The sequence below is a fragment of the Nothobranchius furzeri genome, chromosome 14 (genome assembly GCF_043380555.1).
Source record: "Nothobranchius furzeri strain GRZ-AD chromosome 14, NfurGRZ-RIMD1, whole genome shotgun sequence".
Classification (NCBI taxonomy): Eukaryota; Metazoa; Chordata; class Actinopteri; order Cyprinodontiformes; family Nothobranchiidae; genus Nothobranchius; species Nothobranchius furzeri.
Window position 1 is genome coordinate 55,365,139 of NC_091754.1, and position 25,887 is coordinate 55,391,025.

General features: G+C 41.1%; 1 protein-coding gene across 1 annotated transcript in view; it reads left to right on the forward strand.

Annotated features, from left to right (window-relative positions):
- Window positions 1-1,117: 1,117 nt before the first annotated feature.
- The window catches only part of mgat5 (alpha-1,6-mannosylglycoprotein 6-beta-N-acetylglucosaminyltransferase), a 133,524-nt gene continuing 108,754 nt past the window's right edge, over window positions 1,118-25,887 (forward strand). Inside the window, exon 1 of the mRNA XM_015952524.3 lies at window positions 1,118-1,412. The gene's annotated coding sequence lies outside the window, so the exon portion shown is untranslated. The remainder of the gene's footprint in view (window positions 1,413-25,887) is intronic.

A 25,887-nucleotide genomic window follows, 5' to 3' on the forward strand; every position in this document is an offset into this window, starting at 1 on the left:
CATGGTTTGTTTTTCTGGAAATTGCCTCATACAAAAATAAAATGTGTGTTCATACGCAAGAGAGAGGGACGGCCACCTCCAAGGGAGGATGAGGGCTAATTCTGTAAACAAACAGCGTTTAGCTTTCCACTGTGTTGGCAAAATATTACACAAAGGAGTCTTAAAAAGCTTCATCGTGATTGGTTAATGCTGATTAACAATTGTGTCTATTTATACCTAAACTAACACAAATCAATACTTTATCATCGTGATTCTTGGTTCTGATGTTTAAATTAATTCAGGGTCTCTGCATAAAAACACACACCATTCATTACAGTCATGACTGGAATAGGGCAGCAAAAGCTGACTTCTTCAGATTCTGTGGAAGTGTTCACGTGCCGACCAGCAGGTGGCAGTAAACACAAGGTTTTTGTTTCCAAATGAAGGTGTCCAGTTAGGGATCTCCCCGTCTCCTGTTCTCTTTTACCCATATTTTACTATTTATTTAATTAGTGGTTTCTGGTAACTATATGCTATTATTTATATTTATTAGATCTAGAGTAGAGGTTAATCAAAAGAAAAGTGTGATCTGCATTGATTTATTTTGATAATTCTTGATCATGATTGATAATTTATTGAATTTAGATTTGTTGAAAGCTTATTTGGGTGACGGTAAAACTGTTTCTACTGATATATAGAAGTAAAAAGATCAATGTTGTGATACAATTATCAACTGTACATGCAATATTTTAAATGCGTTATAGGTTTTGCAACACAAAATCCATTGAATTGCTCCTTTATTCTTTTTAAAATAGAAAACAATGTGTAAAAATTGACTCAAATTTGATAAACACTAACGTTTCTGAAAAATACACTTCAGTGATTTGAAATGCTTTTTCAAAATTTATTTTAAAATTTTATTTTCTAGGTTAATTCCCCTGCTGCTGTATTCACAAAAAACTGGAGATATAATCTTTTCTTTTTAATGGTGAGCAGCAGACACACACACACACACACACACACACACACACACACACACACACACACACACACACACACACACACACACACACACACACACACACACATTGTTGTTAATAAAAGAAATGAAGGAGCAACATATTGCGCAGTCACACGCTAAACTCTCACACAATTACCATGGGGACCAATTTGGTGTACCACCCTAAAAATTTCTTGTTAGATCCGCCTCTGTCTTCAGCACCATGACGACGACGTTGTGTTGGTGTACGTTTTCGTGAGGGTTGATAACACGCACACGGTCCCTAACCGTGTCTCTCGCTGAGAGCTGAGCGAGCGCAGAAGGTGGCGAGCCTGCCTGGAATTCAACCTTCGGTCCGCTTCGATCGGTCCTCCGCCGGGTTGGAAGTCGTTGTGCTGCCTCCTAACACCACCGACGGGCTACCGTAACTAAGGTAAGGCCGGTTCATGTCACCTTTACAGCGACGGAGCTCGTTTTGGGGCTCCGCGGGATCAGAAAACGAGGCAGCTATTGAGAGGAAGGCGCAGTGTGTGTGTATGTGTTTGTGAGAGAGAGTGGGCGATTTGTCATTGCGGAGATGTTTTTGTCGGTGGTCGAGCTCAGCAGCGCGGTTGAGGGACGGCAGTTGACCGTGACATGTGAAGCTCTGGATCCGGAAAGCTAATGCTAGCTGAATGTGGACGCTGCAGCGCGCGACCGACCGAGGGTCCCATTGTTACTCCTTGCTAGCTTTTAATGAAAGTAGCTGTGATGAAGGGACAATATAAGAGGACAGGCTGTCTCTGAGGAGAATTTGTGTAGGAACAGGTTGTTGAAGGAGAACTGACTGGTTAGCCTTGAGTTTGTTTTGTTTTTATTACAATAACCTCTAAACCAAAACGCTCTCGTCTTTGAAACGGGGGTTTCATTGAGGTGGAGAGAGGGTCGTTAACATGTCGCCATGTCCGTGACTGACGACCTTCTTCCTCGCCGACAGCTCTCCACTTCCCCGGTTCTACACAAACATGTCCGAGCTCTTTATTCCGCTACAGTTTCATTTGACAAACTGTGGAACTTGAATCCATTCTCAGATTTTATATAATACAATTACAGTGAAGGAGTTAATCTATAAACAGTTAACATTCTGTGTAAATTCCAGTTGTAAATGCACCGATTCTGTTTTTGAAGGACCAATACGATTACCGATTTTCACCTTCTGAGGTGAGCTGCCACCCGCACAAAACAAAAAGTTTCACCTTGTCATGTAATGACTTAATATCTTTATTGTTCTAACATTATAATTTTCATGATATATCATGATGTCACGTACATGCAGTATAATCATATTGATGTGATACATGTGTATATCATAAGAATGTGATGTTATATTGCTCACAAGTGAAAATTATGTTGTTAGAACAATTAAATGATCACGTTATGAAGTTATATATCTTTAATTTTATTTTACATGGGTGGGACTTCTACGTTTCAGTAGCCGATACCGATCTAAATCTGAGATCAATTAATTTCTAAAAAATTTAAGGAAAAGCATTTATTCTAAGAGAAAATCATGAATTTGGAAGCAATCATTTACGAAGTTCTGTTGTTGTTAGCATCGATTAGCTATAGAAAGGTAACTGACCAGGAAAAATGTCAGATTGTATTCTGCTTGACCAAAATTAAAATGTAAAAAGTCACATTTTTAGCATTGTGATTGAGCTTATATTGGAACAATTCCAGATTTATGTGAAATATCACTTAAAAAGAACAAATTTTCATTACAAATAGACTATTAATATATTTATTTATTTATTTATAAAAATTGGCAATACATTTTTATGTTTACCTTTGACCTTTTGGTTTAAGGTGTTGAGTTAAATGAACATTTTAACATGCGGTTGTTTAAAAATAAAATGGGCAATAATTGTAGAGGCTATAGCCGCCAGATCGTAAATGAACTACAAACTTGATGTGAACTAAGATTATATTAGTCCCTTTCATCCCGCTTAATACCTATTTAGTGGACAACCTGGTAGAAGGCTGCACTAAATTGACAGAATTGTTGTAATTTGGCTTTCTAGCTTGTTGTAGAAGCACTCGGCGTCAGTAATGTTCGGTTTGTGCCGTCTGTAGCCTCGTGTAATCAGGTTATGACATAATAATTTGATCATAATGAATGCGTCCCTTGTCCTAATCACAGTGGATGCAAATGTGTAGTTTTGGCAAGTAGCTTGTTGAGATGTTTTCATCCTGCTTCTGATGGCTGAAGGCTAACGGTGAGCATCCAGAGGTGAGCCTCTGACTGCCCTCGGCTTTATAAAGAGCTCTTTCAACTGCATTTTTTTTTTTTTTTTTTTTTTTGCCGGGGCCTTTGGGATTATAAATCCTGGGGAAAGGGAGCTGTGCTTTGGTGGCATGCTTCACTGGCGAGGAACCGTTGAGTGTTGGTGTGAGGGGTGGTGGTGGTGGTGGTTGTGGGGGAGACACTGGTGGACTCTGGTTGGAAGCCAACAGATTCAGTGAAGGGTTTGAAGACGGAGGGGTCGGGGTGGGGGTCTAAGCCGTGGCGACGGGTGCCATGTGGGTAAGTGGAATGCTCGTGATTAAAGGGCTCCTGTTCTCAGAGCAGCGTCACACACACACTCGCCTCTCTTCTCTCATTGGTTTAAAACTCAGGCTGATCGTAAGGCGAAGAGGTTTGGCATAAAGTCAGCGTTAATGGACAATATAACTTTTTTTTCTCAGGTTGTGAAATTTATATTCAGGGCTATTTAAATGTTGCAGCTAGTTTACAATTGTCCCAGATGGTAGGCGATGGCAGTGAGAAAACACTGGAGGGTTTTATACTTCTAGAGTCACTATTTGTTTTTAAAGGGGACCTAGAACAAATATTTATTTGGGTAGAGTAGAAAATGTTCATTCATTGAGTCTATATAGCGTATGAGACTTTCTTGGGGCTCAAATTGGCCCTAGAATCTTAATAAATGGCCGCACAACCCCATAGTAAAACTCTACAATTAAAATACTTGTTTGCCCCGCCCACTCAGCCAGGACATAAACATTAATTCATTAGGAGCATCGTGTTTTTATCCAGCAGACTGGGGTTGGAAGCTTTCCAACCAATATGTGTCAATCCAACAAATGACGATGGCCGATTTCTTCTTCCAGATGACATCAGTGTTTCCCTACATAGGCTGATGTAGCCTAAGTTTGTATAAATTGTAGCGCCACAGCTATGAAATCAACGTTCCGTGCACTATTACCCCCTTCCTCGCTCTCATGGTGAAACGGTCCGTGAATGAAACACCATGGGCACTGCACCCCTGGGTGATGTGGGTGTAATGAGGAGGTTAAACACCCACACTTTTCCCGCAGTTTAGCTCAAAACTGTCAGTCCGGTCCCTCTGTGTTTCTCTTGCTGTGTTGTCCCTCTCCCCCTCCTGTTGCTAATTGAAACCCACTCCTCTGCGCACAATTTTCCAGACCCCCCTAGTTTTACACTTATCATCTTGTTCATGTCCAATCTTTGGTGCTGGTGCACACCTTGTGGTAATATGTATTTGTACTTGGAGTTGCATAAAGATGCTCATTTGTTATTGATCGGTATGTTTATCCTCTGTTTTTGTTGCTTTGATTGGTCGTGATTTGGTCCAGCCTCTGCAGCACTTTGGGCAGCTCCCATGCTGCGTTTTAAATGCGCTATATAAATAAACTATGGTATGGTACGGTATGGATTTGACCTGAAAGTGTTCTATTTGCAAGAAAAATTCAGTGGCATTGAACAAGAGCTCAGCTATCGTCGATGGTCGATAAAGTCGTCAAAACGCCCAAACTTTAAAGAGCAAGTCACCCCCAAATAGACTTTTTTTTGCTGATAAACTAAATAAACGAGTGTCTAATCGTGCTGCAGACACGTGTCGTCAATAATTTGGCACTTCAGTGCATCTTAGTTCAAATTTAAATATTCTGCCTAAAACTGGCATTGTTGTGCCGTTGTCAGGTAAAAACTCTGCACTGTATTTTTACTTAAATCTGCCACCGCTATTGGCTAAGAAGTATGCTATGATGTAAACTGGTACATTATGATGTCACAATGCTGTCGTGAGCCTGTGTGTGTGTGTATTTGTTAGCGGCTCCGCCCTCTCGGTCTGCCAGGCAACAGCATTTGTTGCATTTTTCAAACATGAAGTGGGAGTGGAGTTAGACTCTGGTAGGGGTTGACTTGCTCTTTAAAGAAGACTAATAAACGGCAGGTGATGAACTCGGTGTTCACGACTTTCAAAAAGATGAGTAAAATAATGAATAAATACTGCTACTAAGTAATGTTAATATTACCAGTACAAATTGACAACAGTGAACACATACAACAGCTATGATACTACCGTTAATCAGTTTGTAAGTGTCATTTTTTGCTTAATTGTAGCATATTTTTGTAATACCATGACAATAACATAAAATGTGGTCAATTTCTTCTGAGAAAAATCTAATCAGATTTTTTTTTTCGGAACTGCGCTACTCTGGGCGGCTGCTTGTTGGAGTAGCTCTGTTGACTATATGTAAGTTTTGCATTTTTTTTCTTGGGCATTTTTTCTTCTAGTTTCTCAAGAAAAACTATTTTTTTGGACACTTGACTTTTCTGTTTCTGGTGCTGTGAAGCTTGGAGGATTTTTACTATTTTTTAGCTATTTTCACTTTTTGAGCATTTGTTGTGATGTGTAACCATGGCAACAAGCTGGTTTACAATCGGGAGCAGTTGATTAACATTGGAAAGGCTGAAATAATACCTCAACTGAAGCCACAAATCCCAAATGAGCTAAAATTCAAGAAGCATGGGTGAAGAGTGGGAGCAAAATGGAGACAGAGAAAGAGGAAATTCAAACCATCTCTTCCATCGATCATAATGGGCAATGTGAGATCACTGGCCAACAAGATGGAGGAGCTCCAAGCTCTTTCAAGGACTCAGCCAGAGTATCGGCAGTTTCGGAACCGCTGGAGGAGATAATGCAAAGAAGGATTCTCCAGAAAATCAAGAAAATGATGGACAACCCTGAGCATTCTCTTCACAAGACTGTCCGACAACGGAAGAGTGTCTTCAGTCAGAGGCTTCTTCAGTTTGACTGCAACACTGACCGCTACTGGAGATCCTTCCTGCCAACAGCCATTGTAATATACAACAACTCTTTGATGATGTAGCTTCATGAATGGCCTCTAATTTGTGACAAAGGTCACATTTTCCCAGCTGGGTCACGCTGGGTCGTTCTGTAACTTTGCCACACAGATTAACCACACCAGGAGCCGTGATGTCTGCTGAAACCATCTTTATCTGCTGCTTTTCCGTCCCAAGATGAAGGACACTTCAAGCTTCACAATAATAATTTTAAGTAATAATTTTAATAAACTTTTGGCTTTATTACTGTTATTGCAACCATCATAAATAATCTCTTGATTCAGTATAAATGTATTTTAATTACTGAAATGACTTATTATGCTTTGGGTATAATAATGATTATTGTTGATGATCCGTAATGTGTGTTCAGTAAACCAGAAGGTCATCTTGCACGTTAACCAGCCTCATTCAGAAGGGATCCAGGGTAAAGGGTAAAACCATCTCACATTACCTCATGACCAAGCTTTCTGACGCTGAGAGGGCGTGTTCTGAGGGTTTTGTTAAAACCGAATCCCGCAGCAAAAGTTCAGTTCTTGAACCCACCAGAGGAAGAGGGTCGGCCCCTTAGCCTCACTAAGCATTCTGTCACGCCGATAGACTTGCTTTGAATAAACGCACCTGTAACCAGCTGACGCAAAACTCCTTCAGAGTTATTGATTTTGAGACGCAAATAGTTTCACCAGTCGAGTGACCCATGGAGACATCTCAGGACCGATTTGGTCGCACTAAGGTCCTTCTACCAACCTTGTGCCCGGAGGAAACCATCTCCACCTGACATCTTGGATCCAGAAGAGGGTCTCCTGATCTGGGTGAGGTAGACCCTTTTGACAGATTGCGTCTGTATGCTGTTCTTCCTAAGAAGCGACTCAGTTAGCTGCAAAACCAACTTTCCACCCAGAAATGCTTCTCTCACTGAAAGAAACCTTCTGATATTCATTCACGCATCCAAAAACTCGCATTTTCATTTTAGCTTCCATTCAGTCACAGGTTTGCTTTAATATCAAGTTTTAATATCAAATTGTCATTTCAAATTGTCATATTTTTAAAAGTGTTAGTAATAAATTCTTAACTTAAAAAAAACCTGACTCTTCTTTGAAATGAAACACAGAATGGTGTATACTTTTGGTTATTGAAAAAGCAAAGATTCCTTTAAACTTCTGATTCAATAAATACAGTTTTGCTATTAAATTTAATTATCTTAAACATTAATCTTTGGATTAAAAATAGACCAAGCTCGTTGGCATATGAACTTCTATCGAATATATAATATCCTAGATATTTATATATTAGGGATGTAAGAAAATATCGATATGGCAATGTATCGTGATTTTTTCCCAAAAATATTATATCGATATTCAACAGCCGTATATCGGAAATATCGATATGGCAATATATTGTGATATTTTTTCCTGCGATTATTACATCGATATTCAAAAGCCGTGTATCTAATTCTTGAAATAATTAACATGCAAACTTTTGTGTATTTTCTTTTCGTTTTGTGCAATTCAATCACCACCCGCTAGTTGGCAGCAGTGTGCAACGGGTTTTGTTTCCACCATTGAACTGTAAATCCCTCCATCATGGTTCAGATACCTCATGTTAAACATGTTACCTATCAGTTTGGACTGTTTATTGAACATTCTTACAATAAATTCAGTAACAAAAATTGCTTGTAACGTCTGACTGAATGTATCGCAATATATCGTGATATATCTTATCGTCTCCCCTGTATCGTGATATGTATCGTGTTGCCAGAATTTCAAAAATACACATCCCTGTTATATATGGTAGAAGCTTCATTGTTAGCTTGTTTGGATCTTTTCTCAGAATCTAACAAAGCTGATGGCAAACAGTGTTGATTCTAGTATGTAGTAACTAAGCTACAATGACTTGATTATTATTATTATTCTGAGCTACTACAGAAATCAATTTCCCTCTGGGATTAGTAAAGTATTTTTGAATTGAATTGAATTTTTATATCTAAATTAAGCTTTTTTAATTTGATGACTTTAGCCTAAAACGCCCCCGCGGTAACTAACATTAACGCTACATTTTTAAGCTAGTTTGTGGTTGTCTCGCCTCCTACCTCTCTCTTCTATTCAACGTTCTGATTGAATTAGAGGCCGTTTCGATCCTAAGACACATTTTGTTGCTTTTGGAAAATCACAGCCACCTGCGTTGTAGTCCTAATCCACTCCCAGAGAACGTTATTGGACTTTACGTGAAGCTGAGTCAGCCAGTGGAATCTGGTTTAACCTGCTACACTCGTAAATGCCTGTCCTTCTAAACCGCGGGCATGTTTTGGAACATTTTTCCAGGTTTTTGAGCATCTTCTGATGCTTTTTAACCCTCTGGAGGCCGGCGTTGCAGATTTGCAACGTTAAAACCCACCTACCTGGTTACTCCACATACGTATTTCATGGGCATTTTTTAACTCGGAAGTACCCCTGAAGGACTTAGTCGTTCGTCTTTTTTATCAATACGTATTTTGAGCCTGAGAGGGTTAAGGCTTTTCTAGGGTTTAATCTGCTTTAAGAATTAAAACCAGAATTAGGATTTTGCTGCTTTCGGGCAAAGTGTTTAGAATCAGATACAAAGTGCAGCAGTTCAGGGATTTAGTATGTTCAGTTCAAAAAAGAGCCTCCCAGGCCCTCTTGGTATCAGTATGTTTGCACGGTTGTGTAACGGCCCCCCGCCCTTAATGCTGCCCTTATTTTGTAGATGTCAGCTAAAGGAAAGGCACTCTTACGTAGAGCGTTTTCTGTTGGGACGCGCCTCATGCGTTCCTTTTCTGCTGCTCTGCTCTTGTGTTGCTCTAAAGGCTTGTGGTGACAGAAGATGGGGGGGTGGGGGGGTTTGTTGTGGCTAGCTTCAGCACTTCATCTGCAGTTCCTACCCACGCTTGTCAGCGAGCATGCTTCCAACATGCCGGTCGTGATGTGGGTGGCCTTCTGGTTGCTTGTCATGTTGTGGCATGTTGGTGCCGGTCTGAGGACGGCCGTGATTGCAGAGCAGACTTTATTTACAGCTGCAACCAAGTTCTCCTATTTACATGTACGGTAATAAAAGAGAGGGGGGTGAGGGCGTCTTGCGTGATTACCTTGATGTCTACAGACATGAGGTCAAGATTCAAACAAAGACTGAGAGAAATCGTCATTTTTTTTCACAAAATGACCTCAAACGGACTTGTGTTTTATCTCTTTAGTGTTTCAGCTTCGATAGAAAACTAGAATAAAGCTCAAAAGCAAATGTCTGCCCTGCCCCTCCAGCTTTTTGGTGACAGTGTGATATTAAGCACGTTTGGTGTGTGTCTAAAAAGTGCTGAGGCAGTTCCTACAGGGAGCAGTCCCTCCTCTCAGGACTTTGCTCCATTAGGAGGACACGCTGGCGAAGAGGACTCTGGTGGAGGTGCCTGGGCGGCTTGTTTAGGAGGTCAGATGTTTGACCTAGAACTCCCAGGGTCAAGGGAGGTCACTGAGCTGTTGGACCGGCAGCAGGAAGTGTTAACAGCTTGATCTTGTTAAATCTGATTAGTGAATGTCCTTTCACAGGTAAATAATCTGAATAGTCTCATTTTCGATGAACATGAGTCAATGAGGCAACACCACCATACCTTTTCCTGAGTTACTACTGAATGTATTACTTAAATTTATGTTTTTGAATGAAAAACTTAATTTAAAGGCCAAATTCACCCAAATGTAAGACTTGAGATTTATTTTCTTTTTGTTTAATAAACGTCTAACATAAATGTAAAAGTCTGGATCTTTCATTGGATTCATATTTTACAATAATTTGAGAAAACCTAAAACCAAAATGTGAAGTTCTAGACCTTTTTATGAAACTTGCATACATTTTTAATGGTAAGCTATTTGATCTTTTATGAAGTCAAACTTATATGGAAATTTTAAAAGGTTGTATAATTGAAAAAAAATATCTTTTAATATAAATGTCCTGATTTTCCCCTAGAATCAACATTTCTTAAATGTCATTTATTTTTACATAAATACGGTAAATAATAAATAAATTAACAAAAATATAAAGACTACTTACTTAGATACAAGAAATGCGTAAATTCCCCATTTTGCATTGCTTACGAAATCTAAATTTTAAATAAATTAAATGTTTATGATTGAGATAATCTGGAGGTTCACATTGAAAGTGTTTGAGAGAGACGGTGCATTCAAAGCGTCTTCTCTTGTGCATGACCAAGATTCTTAAAATTGCTATAAAAAATTAAAAAAGTGTAGAAGTGACGGCTTTATTGGTACCAATCTTCCATTAATCAGCTGAATACATCTGAGAAAAGAAGGAACTGACGTAACGAGTTCCTTTTTCTTCACTTCCACAAACGCATCATGACAGGAAGTTAAAGAAGAGATGAAGTGTTTAAGTTAGCTGAGCTCACTGTGATGCAACAACACTCTTCAAAAATTGGTCGGTAGAGATTTCAGACTAAAGCAACTATGTTGATTTAAATCAGCTGAAATCGCTCCAAAATAAAGTTTTAATCATTGTTTAAGCTTGTGCCCAACTGTCATAATTAGTTTTCTTTGGAATTGGTCACCTTCAGGTTGAATTCAGTTGTGATTGTTTTGGTCAAAGCTGCAATAACACAGCTCAAGTTACGCTGAATTAACTTTGAATCAAGTAAAAGACCTGCAAATATTCCGAGTTGGCTTAGAAAAGCTGTTGACATGTAGCGGAGGATCCCACAAAACGGATATTTTTCTGTCCTCCATACGATAGAGATACGATACGCCACCAAAAACGATTTTTTTTCAAAACACTTCGACCAAAGTGGCGAATTCTCTATTGTCAGCATTTGCTCAGGCACATAAATATTCTTGGTTTAAGGCTTCGTAACGTCACTGCCCACAACAAAAATGTTCTGACATCACATGCACTACCTGTGTTAGCAGTCATGTGCTTGTCTTTACGAGCGATTACTTCTCCACAAGATCACAGTCGAAGGACAACGTTAAGGTTGGTTATTTCCCGCCACCTAGCTATTGCATATCCAGAGAAGGTTTTTCCACAAACATGTGGATGATTTGTTGATCTACTGCCACCTACAGGCTAGGCATGCCCATGAAGGTGCCTCACTATGCACAAGGGGTGTGAACTGATAAGTTTGCATCTATATCAATGCCATTGTTGATTCTACCGATCCATTCCCGTGTCAGTTCCTGAGTAGTTCAATAGGTGGCAGAAAAATTAATTACACACGGTCTCCTCAATTGTACCTTTGGAAAGATCTTTAAGAATTTTTTTAATGCTCTTTGTAAAGGCAGACTTGTTTCTTATCCGTGTGCTTCCTTACAGAATGGTGGTTTATGGGCAGATAAATAAAAGAAATGACGGGTTTAAACACATGGACTTGAACTTGATCATTCTACTGATCTACAAAAGGCTTGTTGTTCCCATTCACTTACATTTTTTAAGCTAAACTAAAGCCAACTGACAGTTGCCAGATCAGGAGAACGACTGGGCTGGTTACAAAATGCTTTTTATCACTTATATACCTCTGGGTAACATGACAGACACAATTGTACTTAGGGGTGGAATATCCCTTTAAGGTACATCTAGTTCATGAAGTAACAATTTGAACCCTGACACGTGCAAATTTGATTTCAAAATATTTATTCTTTAACAGGAGACAACTTTACACTCAGAATGAATTCAAATAGGCTACATTACTTCTGTAACGAGAAGGCACATTGGAAACGAAAATAATTGTTGTTTTTATGCAAAATGAAAATAAAGTTGACACTGGCTTCTGGTTCTTATTATATAGGCAGCCTTAAGAACAGAAGATGTACAGAACATGTAAATATGGCAAGGCTGTTCAGTCTGTCCTGGGCCATTGTTGATCTCAGGTAGTTTTTAACCAGCTTCAACTTGCTGAAAGCCCGTTCACCCCCAGCAACTGTTGCTGGGAGAGTGCTGAAAATTCTCAAAGCAATACAAAGCTCACCAAAAATGCTCTGGAGCTGCATCTTCCAGAAAGCATTATGGAGCTCAAGAGGGGACAGATTCTTTAGGAATGTAACTTCATATACTTTGTTGTAGTGCTGCACAATATATCGAAAAATTATCTTCATCGCGATAACAGGACGTGCGATAGGCCCATCGCAAAGCACGTCAAAAACGGCGATAAATGTTTGGTTCAAACATTTCCATCCGTGTCATACATCAGCTTTTTGTATACCAGCTCTGTTTTTTACACGGAAGTATTATTTGACCAATCAAATGTAGTCCTTCTGATATGCAGCCAATCAGATGGTCCCGTTCACGTAATACGCCCGCCCCCTACATAGACCCTTAGGATGGAAAGCAACACCCAGAGTTAATGGCGCCGTTCCCTTGTTCGTCATGCTGGCTCAGAGCAACGAACGCACTTTGTGCTGAGGTTTCTGGAATCAGCGCTGCTTTCAAATGTGAACGTGACTCCGCTCTGTGTCGTTAATCATTTTTACCGGGCCGACTCCGACACGTGCCGGTGAACCAACCCACCTTCATGTCGCTAGTGTTAGCCCCAGGCTCCGGTTAGCTTCCAGCTAAAAGGCTACAGCACTCTCCTCTAGGGCTGCAACAAACGATTATTTGGATAATCGATTAATCGGATGGGGTCTCGACACGATTAATCGATTAATCGGATTACATGGGGAAATTTTTAAAAGCTGCTAGGGAAATGTTATTTCTCTCCTTCCTTCACTTTATTTAACACAACATTATTAGAAAACAGTTCAATAGCAGAAAAACAACATGCCATCACCTAAATTGTCTTATAAGGTGTATAGACAGAGACCCTAAGCTACATCTATCTTTGACCAAAAATGCTTGGTCCAGTTAAACAGCTTAAGGGCAATTCTCATCTGTTTTGTTTGATCTCATCTGTAGACATTTATTATAACTGGGGATGTCAAACAACTAATTTTTAAATGTAATTAAACATAGGCTGTGAATTAATCAAAATTGATCACTATTTCCAAAAATGACTGAAAAAATAAGTTGTCACACACTCCATGGAAACTTTCAGAGAATCCACAAATAGTGGCTTTCAAATAGTTTTGTTACTTTTTGCAAGTTTAGAAAAGCAGCAGATGAGACAGCATGTCTGATAATTTAGTTTTTCATCTGATAATATTAGAACATGTCAGTAATGCCTGAGGGGCTTTTATAAACACTGTATAACTAATACTCCTGGAGAGGGTAGGAATTACACTGAGGCTTCTGGGGAGCCCCGTGATGGGGGGAGGGGGGGGGGGGTGGCAGTTTGCCTTGGCCCCCAAAATGTCTTGAAACGGCCCTGGGTGTGTGACTGAGTGTTGAAGGTGATCTGAATAGTATCAAATTTATAAATATTACATGTGTGTAACTTATTGTTATATACAGGTAAAAACGTGTAGTGGAGATAAATCTATCTACATTTTACTTTTCAACAATTTGTTTTGTTTTCTTGTTTTTATTTAACTATTTTCCTGTCCTGTCTGTCTCTCATCTTCCTGCATCTCCTCTTAATTCTCCAGAAAATCTGTTGCCTGGATTCTTACCTTTTCACCTCATCAGTTACTTTTGAGCAGATCAAAGGGATCTCCTGACCGCAAAGCGCAGAGCGCGTTTTCGATGCTGCGTGAGGTGACATCACCGCAGCACAGGGGATGAGCTCCGCAGTAGCAGAGCGCTGCAGGCACAAATAAGACAGAAAATAGAGAACATGTGCGGACATGAAAGATCGTGTGCTAATTATAGTTTTTTGGTTGCGCCACTTTGAGAATGGACCGTGCGCTGGAAGCAGCAGCCTGGATCGCTGCGCAACAACGCGCTGCGCTCTCTGCTCAAAGAGTCCAAAAATGATATAATATAGAAAACTTTTTTCCGGTTCCCCTGGATGTGTAGGATATACAGCTGCCCCATAATTCGATCCCTGCTCCTGGATGAAAAGCCGGACATTTTCATCAATACAAGAACCCGCAGTCCGGACGCGCCGGACAGAGAGTGAAAAGTGGACACGTCCGGGGAAAACGGAACGTACGGTCACCGTAGTCCTCATAAAGCGGGAAATTATAGATACAGTATTTTGCTCGTGCCCTGGGCCCTTTAGAGTTCGTGGGCCCTGGGCAATTGCCCAGTTAATCCGGCCTTGGGCGGAACCGGTTCGCAGCAGCGCGAGTCCCCCCCGCTCATCTAATAAGCGTTGCGCTCACGACTTTAGACTCTTTTTTTACGAGTTTAGGGCATGTCTAGCCTGTGTAATAATCCGGGACTTGGATGAATAACTTTTGAAAAGTTTTTAATTTACCCGGACACAGAGTTCTCTCCTTCCTCGCTGATGATCCCGACATGCTTGCGTTTAAGACGCTGCATCATCCCGTGCCATGCTAAGTCTGACCTAAACGTTGCAGGTAACGCATGTCTTCGCCTGATTTAACTGAAAATGCTCCCAAACTTAAAAAGTTTTTACTTTTTTGACTCTCACTGCTTCTGCCATGTTCCTCTTCCAAACACCTGCCGGCTCTCCCTTGTGCTGATCTGCCGGCTCTCCCTCGCGCTGATCTGTCTGCCCACAACGGCGGGCGGGAAGGGGGGGGCGCTTTTGGAAGAGTTGTGCGACACAACGAATCGATGACGCAATTCGTTGCCAACGCTTTTAGTAATCGATTTTCATCGAATTTATCGATTCGTTGTTGCAGCCCTACTCTCCTCCCAGTCCCACCCTGCTAAAGAGGGCCTGGAAAAGTTCCCCCACACATCAAAGTGATTTTTCATTCATGAGCTTTTATAACCTTGTTAATCAGGATAGTTGATTTGCTGCTGCACATAAACTGTCAGTCAGAAGCTCTGCTAGCCGGTTATCTTAGAGGAGCTAGTTCAGTGTGTTAGCTTGTTATCAGAATCATAGTTGCAGTTTCATCATCTGAGCTGCTTTTTAAGATCTAGGTAAACTTGTTCAATTTGGGGTTAAAAACAAACATTTCCACATATTTTCCATGTAGTTTTTTGCCAGTTCCACTTTCGCTTAAAAAATCTTAATATTCTCCTAGTTTGGCCCAGCACAGATCACTTCCCAATAGCAGCAACAGCCTTATATCATAACCACATAAGTGGAGAAAATATTCAGTAGCAATGAGAGAATTTGCTGTTGCATTTAAGTGATGTTAACTATTATTTAACATTTAAACTATTTATTCAAAAAACCCTGGTAAGGGATGTTTTTCTGTATTTGGAGCATCAGAAAAAGTTTTATGGTGGAGGTGATGTTTTAAAGTCACTGACAAACTGCATGCAGTTTGTTGTTTTGCTGCTAATACAGTAGCAGGTGCAGCTGCATATTTTTGCAATAAAAATGTTATGTTGTAATGGAATTCATTCATTAGTTTTTGTTTGCTTTGAACCCAGAGCACGAAGGTCGCAGGTTCAAAACTCGGCTGCGGCCTTTCTGCGTGGAGTTGCGTGTTCTCCCCATGCATGCGTGGGTTTCCTCCGGGTACTCCAGTTTCCCCCACAGATCACAACATGCCCTATAGGTTAGAAATTGTAAGTTGCTTTGGATAAAAGCGTCTGCTAAGTGAATAAACATAAACATAAACTTGGATCTGAGTACTCGCCGATACCGATTACCAATACCGATACTTCTTCCACACAAAAAAATGCAATGACTTGGAATACAGATTTTATTTTCTTCCCTGCTTTCAACAGGAAAAGACTGAGGTGGATAAAAAGTAAAATAAATGAATGGAAATCATCACAAAACTAAAATCTTATGTGAACAGAAATGACAAGTTACAGTGAAGCCATTTTCAAGCAACTGCATTGGTATTGGTTCCTGGTATCGGTTAACTTGTACTGATACCGGTACTGGTATTGGTATCGGTACCGATACCAGTATCGTATCGGTGCATCCCTAATTTGTGGACATGACTCCGCTGCATGGACACCAACCAGATTGAGGGTGTGGGAAGCACAGGGGGAGAATGTAGCGAGTGGATTGGCTTTTGAAATAAGAGCCTGCACACCTTTCACCTTCCCAGACGTGTTCGCTCCATTATCATGTCCTTGTCCTCTACAGTCCTGTGAAGGTATGCCATTTGATTGCAGTGTTTCTATAATCATTTCAGAAATTTCCTGACCTGTCGTTTGTAGAAATCATTGAATCCAATGAACCTCTCAGCTATTTTCCAAACACCACTGCCATCTTTGTCATGATGTACATATCTTACCGATAGCACATTCTGTTCTGTATGGGATATGTCTGGGGTTGAGTCACATATGACTGAGCAGTATATTGCATTTTGGCTCTCTTCCGAGATGGTGTTAAGCACTCTCTTGCCACAGAGATCAATGAATTCATTCTGTGACTGACTCTGGACTCCTCCTTTGGGGAAAACAAACACTGACATAAAGTCTGGTTTTATTTTCCCATCTTTAGTTGGCAACAACAATATTGGTGTAGTTGCTTTTACAGTGTTGAAAGTAGGGCTGGGTGATGTAGCCTAAAATCAATATCACGATATATTGAGGATTTCACCTCGATAACGATAAATGGACGATAAGTACAGGTATGCGCAGAAACAAAAGTTGTCCACTAGATGGGGCTGTCACGTGTATGACGTTGAGTCACATTTTTACGTGACTTAAGGTGGTACAGCTTCTTCTTAAAGGGTCATGAACGTTGCTAACCTACACATCTTTTCATTTTTTATTATCACATTTATTGACATGGAAAAATGATCTCGATAAGAGTCAGAAATTTCGATAATGATATATTTTTGATTTATTGCCCAGCCCTAGTTAAAACATAATCTGGAATATCTGCAATTACGGCAGGATTAACTTTAAATATTAGTGTTGGCCCAAATGTTGGGCTGATGTTCATAGCTTAAATGGAGACAAAGAACAAATGTGACTGGCCTGGATGTCTGTCATATTTTAAGGGTAGGCGGAGCCTGGAGCTGCTGCTATCTGCTTACATGCTGGATTCACACCAGGAAGGTGGCGAAGCTGCAGCTCGGCTCATTTCTCTAGAGGGCCTAATGAATAATTAAGGAGTGGAGCTTATGTGAAGAAGTCCATTAAGATGCAGAGTCACACCAGTCTCCATAGTAGCAGGATCATATTATCAGAGTCATGCCTCCGTTAGACCCACACCAGGAGGACTAACTTAGTGAAGAGGTGGGAAGTTGATTGAAAAGAGCCATTTCTCAATGCTGGATGAGTGCTTGAGAACGATCACTTGAACTTGAGACTACAGAAAATGTAGGATAGTCACAGCAAGAGAGAACTGGGGCCTTTTTTAAGTGTTTTATTTGCTTTCCATCTGATTCTTATTTAATATGAAACCAGGATCTATCACGATGATTTCCAGGACTCGCTTGTTAAAGGGTATTTTAGTACAACCTAAGGCAGAGTGTTTAGGACTCCAGAACATCATTTATGATGCTTTTCAGATGCGAAAGGGCCTTAACAATCACTTACAGAGCAATGACTCGGGAATGACTAGAGCTAACCTTTTAGGGGACGTGGAGGGACATCCATTTGCAAGACAAATCTGAAGAGAAAGTGGGTCACCGAGCCAGACGTCGACCCTATAAAGTTTAGCCGTTGAGTAAAGCTCCCAGAGGAATTGGTTTAATGGTTGACATGGTCAAGTCAAAGTCCTGACCTTAATCCAATGGGAACGTTGTGAAAGGCCCTAAAGTGAGTGGAAACCTGTCAAAACCGTTCCAGTACCTAGGGGTAGATTAAAGCGTCTCCAGGCTGACCTTTTGGAATCATTCATGATTGCAGTTGACGTCATCAATCTGCAATTACAAGGAAAAAACAGTAAAGCCACCTGAGTGTTACCTTTCAGGAATCTGTTTATATTTTGGAGATACAGCTTTAAAAAACTAATCCATGATGGATGAATGTATCCGAAACAGATTCCTACTTTTTGTGCCATTCGCACAAAGCTTTTAGTTGTGTTCTGTAGACCTACTTTAATGCACTAGATGTGCACTGGTTTGCTTTTTTTTTTTTTTGGAATATTCCCTAAAACACTTTTAAAAGGAAGTTATTTTCATCTCTGCTTCCAGATGTGGAACCAACGTACGGAGACTTTCTTTCGCTGAGCCATCTGGACTGGTCTTATCGGTTCCGTAGATGACGGAACAAGGGTGGAGTTTATGTGATCAGGAAATATATTAAAGACTAAGATTATTATTTTTGACAATGATGTGGTAGTATTATTCCCTCATAATCTTTGTGACATTTTCATTATGCTCCACCATCTGGGAATCTCACTGGGAAAATCATCCAGGACGCTGCAGGATAGACCGATGCAAGTGATTGGTAAAGCCAGTTGTGAATTGTTCCCTCGGGTCTTACACAACGCTGTAAGCACCGAGCAATCCTAAATGGTAATTTTATAAACTAGAAAGTTGGTAAATCCTCTACTGAGTCGGGGATAGCTTAACTGGTATTGACTTGAGTCTTCATGGTCGGACATTTTGAGGCGGATAATCTTCTCTGTGTTGTCTTTCTGTGTCAATTTTTCTGCTGAAATAATGGAGCTTATAGTTTTCTGCTTTCTGGTAACCCTTTTCAGGAATTATATTTAGAACTTTTACATTTAAAAAATAAAGGCCTATTTTTTATCTGGTCAAAAAAGATCTGGCCAACATGCTCTTGTTATGTTCTTTCTGTGTTTCATTTCCACTCGGTTTCTGTTCTTGTCTAACATGCAGAGTAGCAATGCTAACATCCGTCCTTTTAACATCTTAGGTGTGTTCTTGCTGTGCGTTATTTCTAATTTCATGTTGTCATTCTTTTTTAAAACACAGAAATGGTTTTGCTATCTGTAATTGACGCTACAGTTTCGCCGAAACTGTAGCGTCAATTACAGATAGCAAAACTGTTTCTGTGTTTTAAAAAAGAACGACAACATGGAATCCGTCCTTTTAGTTGGTAGGAAATGTCCATCACACACTTTTAGGACAAGTAAATCCACAGAAGAGGTGGTCAGTGTTCATTTCATTTACAAAAGATCTTCATTTCTTTTTTTCATGACTAAGGAATTTTTGCGGATGAAACTAAAATAAACTTTTTATAAAGATGTAATTATGATGAATACAGTAATCCCTCGCTACTTTGCGGTTCGTTCATCGCGGATTCGCGGATTTTTTCTTTGGAGCATTTTTCAGGGGGAATTCGCAGATTTGCGGTATTTTTCACTGATTCGCGGTATTTTTCTATGCGAAATATCAAGAAATTCTTGTTTTTTTTTCATCAATTTCATCATAAAATGCACTTTTTGTAATAAAACTAAAAAACCAAGTAAAAAAATTTTTTTTCTTGAGTTTTACCCACAAAAAGAGAATGTGATCATACGATAATTCAATATAGTACTGTATGTCAGACAGGTCGGCTGGATTCGGGAGTTGAGCTTGTAGGGAGCGTGGTTTCACAGACGCGGAAGTGATAGCGTCGGTGAAACGCCGGCTGATCTAGGAAACCCCCGAGCGTTCGAGCGTCAACGAAGTGACACGGAAATGCCGGGCTTTCCAGAAGTAAGTAAGATAACTTACTATGAGCTGATAGTTCGTTGGATTGATCGGTAGGTTGGAAACTCTGATAATGAATCTGAAGAAACGATGACTGAGTGGTGAGCTGGAAAGGCGACTTCCGTTTATAGCCGCGGTTTGTGACGTAGGTGCGACGTGGAGGGAATCCCCGCGAGGGGCATGCTGGGAGTCCCTACTTCGCGTATTTTCACCTATCGCGGCCAGGTCTGGAACGCTCTACCGCGATAAACGAGGGATTACTGTATTGATTGATATTTTTATCAAAGGATAAAAGACAATGTCCTGGCTTGTCTCAGTCGGTCGCAACAGTCGCACCAAATTGGTACGTAGATAACTTTAGTGGGACGTTAAATGAATGGCTAGGTCACATGGGGCATATAATCGCAGTCACACAACTGTCATCCCTATTTTACCCTCAGTTTGATCACCGACCGACCATGTCCCAAAGTTGTTTTCATCTGTTATACTTTTCCATAAAACTGAATTGAGATGGTAGGGCTCGACGATGAGGCTTAAAATTAAAGTCTCGTATTTTTTAATTCTCTGTGAGCATCTCAGCATATATTGAGTTGTAGCTCATTGGGATTCTGCAGGGCTGCCGATATCCGACACGTTTTGGTTTTAACCCTGCTTCAACACACCTGATTTCAGTTAACTCATCCACTGCCAGCTGTTTCCTGGTCAGAAAAGCCCTTCGCTGCCAGCGTTTTTCAGCGTTTTTACTGTTTTTTTTAAGAGTCACAGAACGTTGCACGCTAGGATGATGTCAACGCCAAAACTACCAAAACAAAGCAGAGACTCGCCTCTTACATCAGGAAGAATCTGCGCGTTTTGAGCGTTATTCGTACTTTCGTAATCCGTTGTAGAATTGTGATCGGCAGAAGCTTTTCCGGTTCGTGCCTCACCTTTTTTACAGCAGTGGCCCAAAACGATCGAACACATGGATTTTCTGTTTCCTGATCATGTGACATGTGACGTACGCAGATGAAGATCGGCTTTAGAGCTGGGATGTTTGTTCTCATGGCACGGGGGCTCGTTCCGACGCCCACACAGTAAAAAACTGCATTGTACGGTTGGATTTTAAATGACGACTTTTGTTGTCAATGGCAGTGAATGAGTTAACAACAATCAACTAGCTTCTGCACAGGTGATTCAACCACTGAATCAGGTGTGTTGGAGCAGAGAAACCACTAAAACGTGCTGGATACCGGCCCTCCACGCCCAGAATTGAATAACCCTGGGATACTGGCTTCGGCCTTTAAAAAGCACTGGTTGTGAATCTTTAGCTCGATGCTTTCAAGAGTTATTGATATTTACAAAGGATTTAGTTAAGTTAAATGTTGTCCTCTATATCAGCGGTTCCCAAACTTATTTAGCCGCGCACCCCCTTCTATGTCCCGACCATGTCGACGCACCCCCAGCCCCCACATCAGGGCAAGGCTATACATATGTGTGTGTGTGTGGCACAGCTCCATGAGCCGCTCCAGTCACCGCGTCTCATTATTGGCGCTATTTAAACCAATGTTGTGAAATTACTTCTGCCCAGCCCAGATGTGCTCACATGTGCACCCGTGAGCCGTGGTTCCGCTGGAACGCGTCTGACCTCTGACAGACGCACTCTGAACTTCAGATCTTCAGCGCGCTGTTAACAGCCTGACACGTTTAGAATGCTGTCCCACAGTCAGTGTGCTAATATAATAATATAATAATGCTAAAATGCTCAGATGGGAACCATTTCTTGATTCATTTAGTTACATCCACAATGTTCTGTGTGTGAGGTTTACAATGTCAGAACACCTGCATGAGACAGGATGTTAATTACAATCTGCCAGAATGACTCGCCACCTTCAGATTTCTACAACATCGTTAAAAATGATCAAATACGGAACATATCTTGCTATTAACAGCGTGCGCAGGTCAGAGCGCTGAAGCTCGGAGCACATTATTATTATGAAGCTAGGGCACATGCGGAGGACACACACACACACACACACACGCTAAATATACTTGTTTTCAATTACATTTATTGGGCCCACTTACGTTTTCTTAAGCCCACCCACAAATGAGTTTCTGGCTACGCTAATGGTGACATATGACAGACTTCTCTGAGCTCCGCAGCCATTACACTTTTCACCTCGCGCACCCCCTAGTGGCAGCTCTCGCACCCCCAGGGAATCCCTGCTCTATATTGTACTTTAAAGTTTACAAAGTCATTTTCTTTCAAAGAAGGTCAGAGTCATGAGTTGAAATCTTTAGCCCTTCCTTCTTAAGACAAATTGGATCCAGAAAAACTGATTAAATTAAAGCCTTAATTTCATGATGTAAATTGCATGGCATGGAAAATGAGATTTTCTTTTTCCATTTATTGCTGCCACTGCTGATGTGTTTTTAGTGAAATCCATGCCTCCTGGAAGAAAAATGGTATAATTTCAGTTTGGAGATCGTTTTTCCAGTTTTCCCCTTACGATAAATCAAGCCAACATTTTACTATTGAAATGTAGTTTTCTTAATGGGACAGATCCTTTCTCTGCAGGTCGAGAGCACACCGACTTCTTCAGTGATTCATTTGTTTTAGCCTCCAGACTCTAATGTTAAGAGACTTTGTGTAACAACCTTTCAGCAGGTTGTTGCGTTATCTCAGGTTACGAAGGATCTAATGCGCTGCAACCTTACCTGGCTGTCATCGCAGTGTTTTACCCAGTTGTTGTTGTTGGTGAAAGTCGCTGGGCTTCCTGCCAAATAAATTAGGACCTAGAATCAAAAACCAGAGAGGAACTGAGAGGGGGGACGTTGGGATCTCCTGAGATCCTGTCACTGGAAACCTTCCTGAAGAAAGATGGGACGATTTGCGATCGGTTTAAGTAGCATGAATGGATTCGGGGAGTCTGACTCCATGTTTTATGGAGGCACCTCAACCTGAAAGCTTTGTCGATCACCTCTGTGAGAGGTGTTTGATGTCATCATCACTGCCGAGGCAATGGCCATACAGGAAACTCCGGTTGTGTCTGATTGTTGTCGGCTCTGAGATTCCACCTGGGAGCTACCTCTGACCTTTTTGTGATCATAAGGTCTCAGATAAAAGGAGCCCTTTGTGTTTCCATAGGAGGTGTTGATGGGTTTCTAGCAATGGGGCAACAATGACGTCTTTACTGTGGTACTAAGGGTGGAAAACATCCCAGGTGGACAATCAAGTAAAGTTAAATAAAGAAGGTGGCTTCACATAGAGAACCCACCCCCACCCCCACCCAAAAGGCCAAGTAGAAAATCTGTAAGATCTCCCTTTTTGACTCGGTTTCCTGCTGGAGCGACATTTGCTTCATGCCTGCAGCCACGAGGCGTTTATTCAGCTTAGCGTGGATTGCCCAAGGGTTGCCAGTTATGACTTGTTGAACTGATTAACAGCTTTAGATGTGCTGCGGGGGCCGTCTTGTTTTTTTGTACCGTGAGCAAAAGAAATATGGCAGACGTAATTAGCAGAAAGGCGCTCAAACAGGAACAAATTCAGTGTTTTCTCACAGATCTGTGAAGCTGTTCACACACAGAAAACAGAAAGTGTGTTATACTTATAAATATGCCGTTTAAAACACTAACACACACGAATGAGATTGTACTGATAAACAGTACAAACATGTCTGTATCCTGTTCTGGTCGTCTGTCGCTTCGACGTCGGTCACATTTAAGAGAAGCGTGTGGTTTTCGCTTTCAGAGAGCTGATAAAGCACTCTGTTTGGTGATGCTTGTGCTTTAGTTTTCTCTGACATTGTGGTTAAATGTAAATTCAGCCATCAAAGTGTGACCTGAGCACAAGCACACAAAAGATAAATGGGTGCTTCTTACCAAGGAAAATTGTTAATGGGCGTTGTCTGTTTATTTGGACTTCAAGGTGCAGTATGTAAGAATATAGTGAGAATTTTACATTGGCAAAATCCCAAAAGAGTGTTTCAGTCATTTTGGAAGGAAAGTTCTACTGAAACATATTTCATACCCAGCTGGCTGCAGGGATTGTCAGTTTTTCTCTTTTCAAAATAAAAGGAGGGACGTTACGACTGTTTACCGTCAGTGAGTGTGGGGTTGCCGTGTCTCCTGCTAGCCTACACAGAAGCGCCAACAATTGCGATTTAACGGCCGGCAAAAAGCTCCAGAGTTGTTTAAAGTGGCTGCAGTAACTAAATTTTACCACATGATCTCATTTTTACTTAATTTCTACATAATGTACCTTTAAAAATACCAAAATCTAGTTTGTGGGATCTGACAGGGATCTTCTTAAACCACTAACCCTCACAACACACCTTCTCGTTGTTTTAAGCTAATAACGCATACATGAGAAGTTACTTGAACTAACTGAAAGGTTGTAGTTGTTACTGACTAGTTGTAGTCAGGTTGGACTTGGCTCTACCCTGACCTCTCAGTTTGAATAGCTCATAAAATGTGGGTGTGTGTTATGTACAGTCATGTGAGAAAGGAAGTAGATTTTTTTTCTAGTCCACCACTTTGTAATATCACATATTAGAATATTGTCAAAGAGACAAATGGTTCTTGCTAAGGTCATAAAATGTGGCTATTGCACCTTCAGATTTGAAATTCAAATATTCTGACTGTACCTCTTACTTTGGGAAATAGGAACCTTTCTGTTAATGCAGTTTTATTTCCATAGTAACAAAAAACATACAAATGCATTAAAACAACAGGGTGGTGTAGAGTTGAGGTTCTAGGCGCCACGAAGGTTACCAACGTGTTTTAATATGTGTCCATCCCAAGTCTTCATTCAGAGTTCATGAATCTATGAAAGTGATTTGAAAAAGTGTTTTTCACATTTTCAGTAAATGAGCAGCTTTTGTGTGATGTAACACAGACTAATTAACCTAACAGTCATGTTTTTGGACTGTGGGAGGAAGCCTGAGCACCCGGAGAGAACCTACGCATGCACAGGGAGAACATGCAAACTCCATGCAGAAAGATCCCAGGCTGGGAAGCCAAGCTACAGGGTTTCCCTTACATAGGCGTAGCCGTGGCGGGCCGCCACGGCTGAAATCCCACCGCCACGCCTACAACATCCCAAGTTTTATTGATGTTTTTTTTTTTTTTTTTTTTTTGCGCCGTTTCCCAAAGCAGCAGCAGGAACTACTGTGTTGTTGCTTGTGATCACAGCCGGCAGGTAGCAAGGAGGAGGAGGCAGGGCAGGGTGGTTACAGCTATGAGCGTACGGATAAAGCATTTTTGACGAATACGAGCAAGAAACTAGTGTAAAACTCGAAAATATCTGTAATCGTGCTGAATGAAATCCTCATTGGGTAACTGACTGTCTTCACGCTCTGTGATTGGCCAGTCAGATAGAGCGCCCGCCCCTCCCTACACACAAAACTGCAGCCGGGAGCTCAGTCAGCTCGGCCCAGGCATCAACGCACACACACAGACAGTAAAGCCGGGCGGACACGGTGCGACTTTTTCACTTTTTTGAGCCGATTTTCCACTCGTGCGACAATCCACAAGAGCGGGGCGAGTTTTGCGCTGAGCGTCGTGTAGTGTACCGGGGGTTACGAGAGGCGATTAACACCACGTGACCAGCTACCGATCAGCAATCGTGAGGTCGCACGGACTTCTGGAGTGTTTAATATTTATCTCGTTCCTCATGAGGGTTGAAGCAGCGCTGTGAGCGGCTGCGACCCAAAAAGTATCAGAACCGCTCACGGCTCATTCGCAATCCTGCATCAACTCCGCTCACCCGCTATTTCCCTAATAACACACGCTGTTCGTTTTTGTTTCTACACGTTTTTTTTACTCACAAAGATTGTCAAGAAAGCGTGTTTGTCGTGTTCATGTCAAATTAAACTGATCACAAAACACAGATTTACTTTCTTTATTTCGTTTCCTCATCCAACCCCCATAAATCCCTGTGTGTCCTCCTGCTGCACTCCAGAAGGACAACAGGCAAAACAAGACAAAAAAGTCTGACGTGTTGTGTAAAAACTGCTATTTTTGGCATATTTTAGGTCCGACGTGTTGCTACCAGACGTACAGTGTGAGCAGTCGGGTCACATCTGAGAACTGGGTCGTACAGTGTGAGCACATGGCTCGTGAGATCTACCCTGCGCTGAAGTCGTACAGTTTGAGCTGAAGCTGTGTTACGAGTGAAAAAGTCGCACAGTGTCCGCCCAGCTTATTATAATGTTCACTGTAATGCATCTTGATGTTCTTAACAA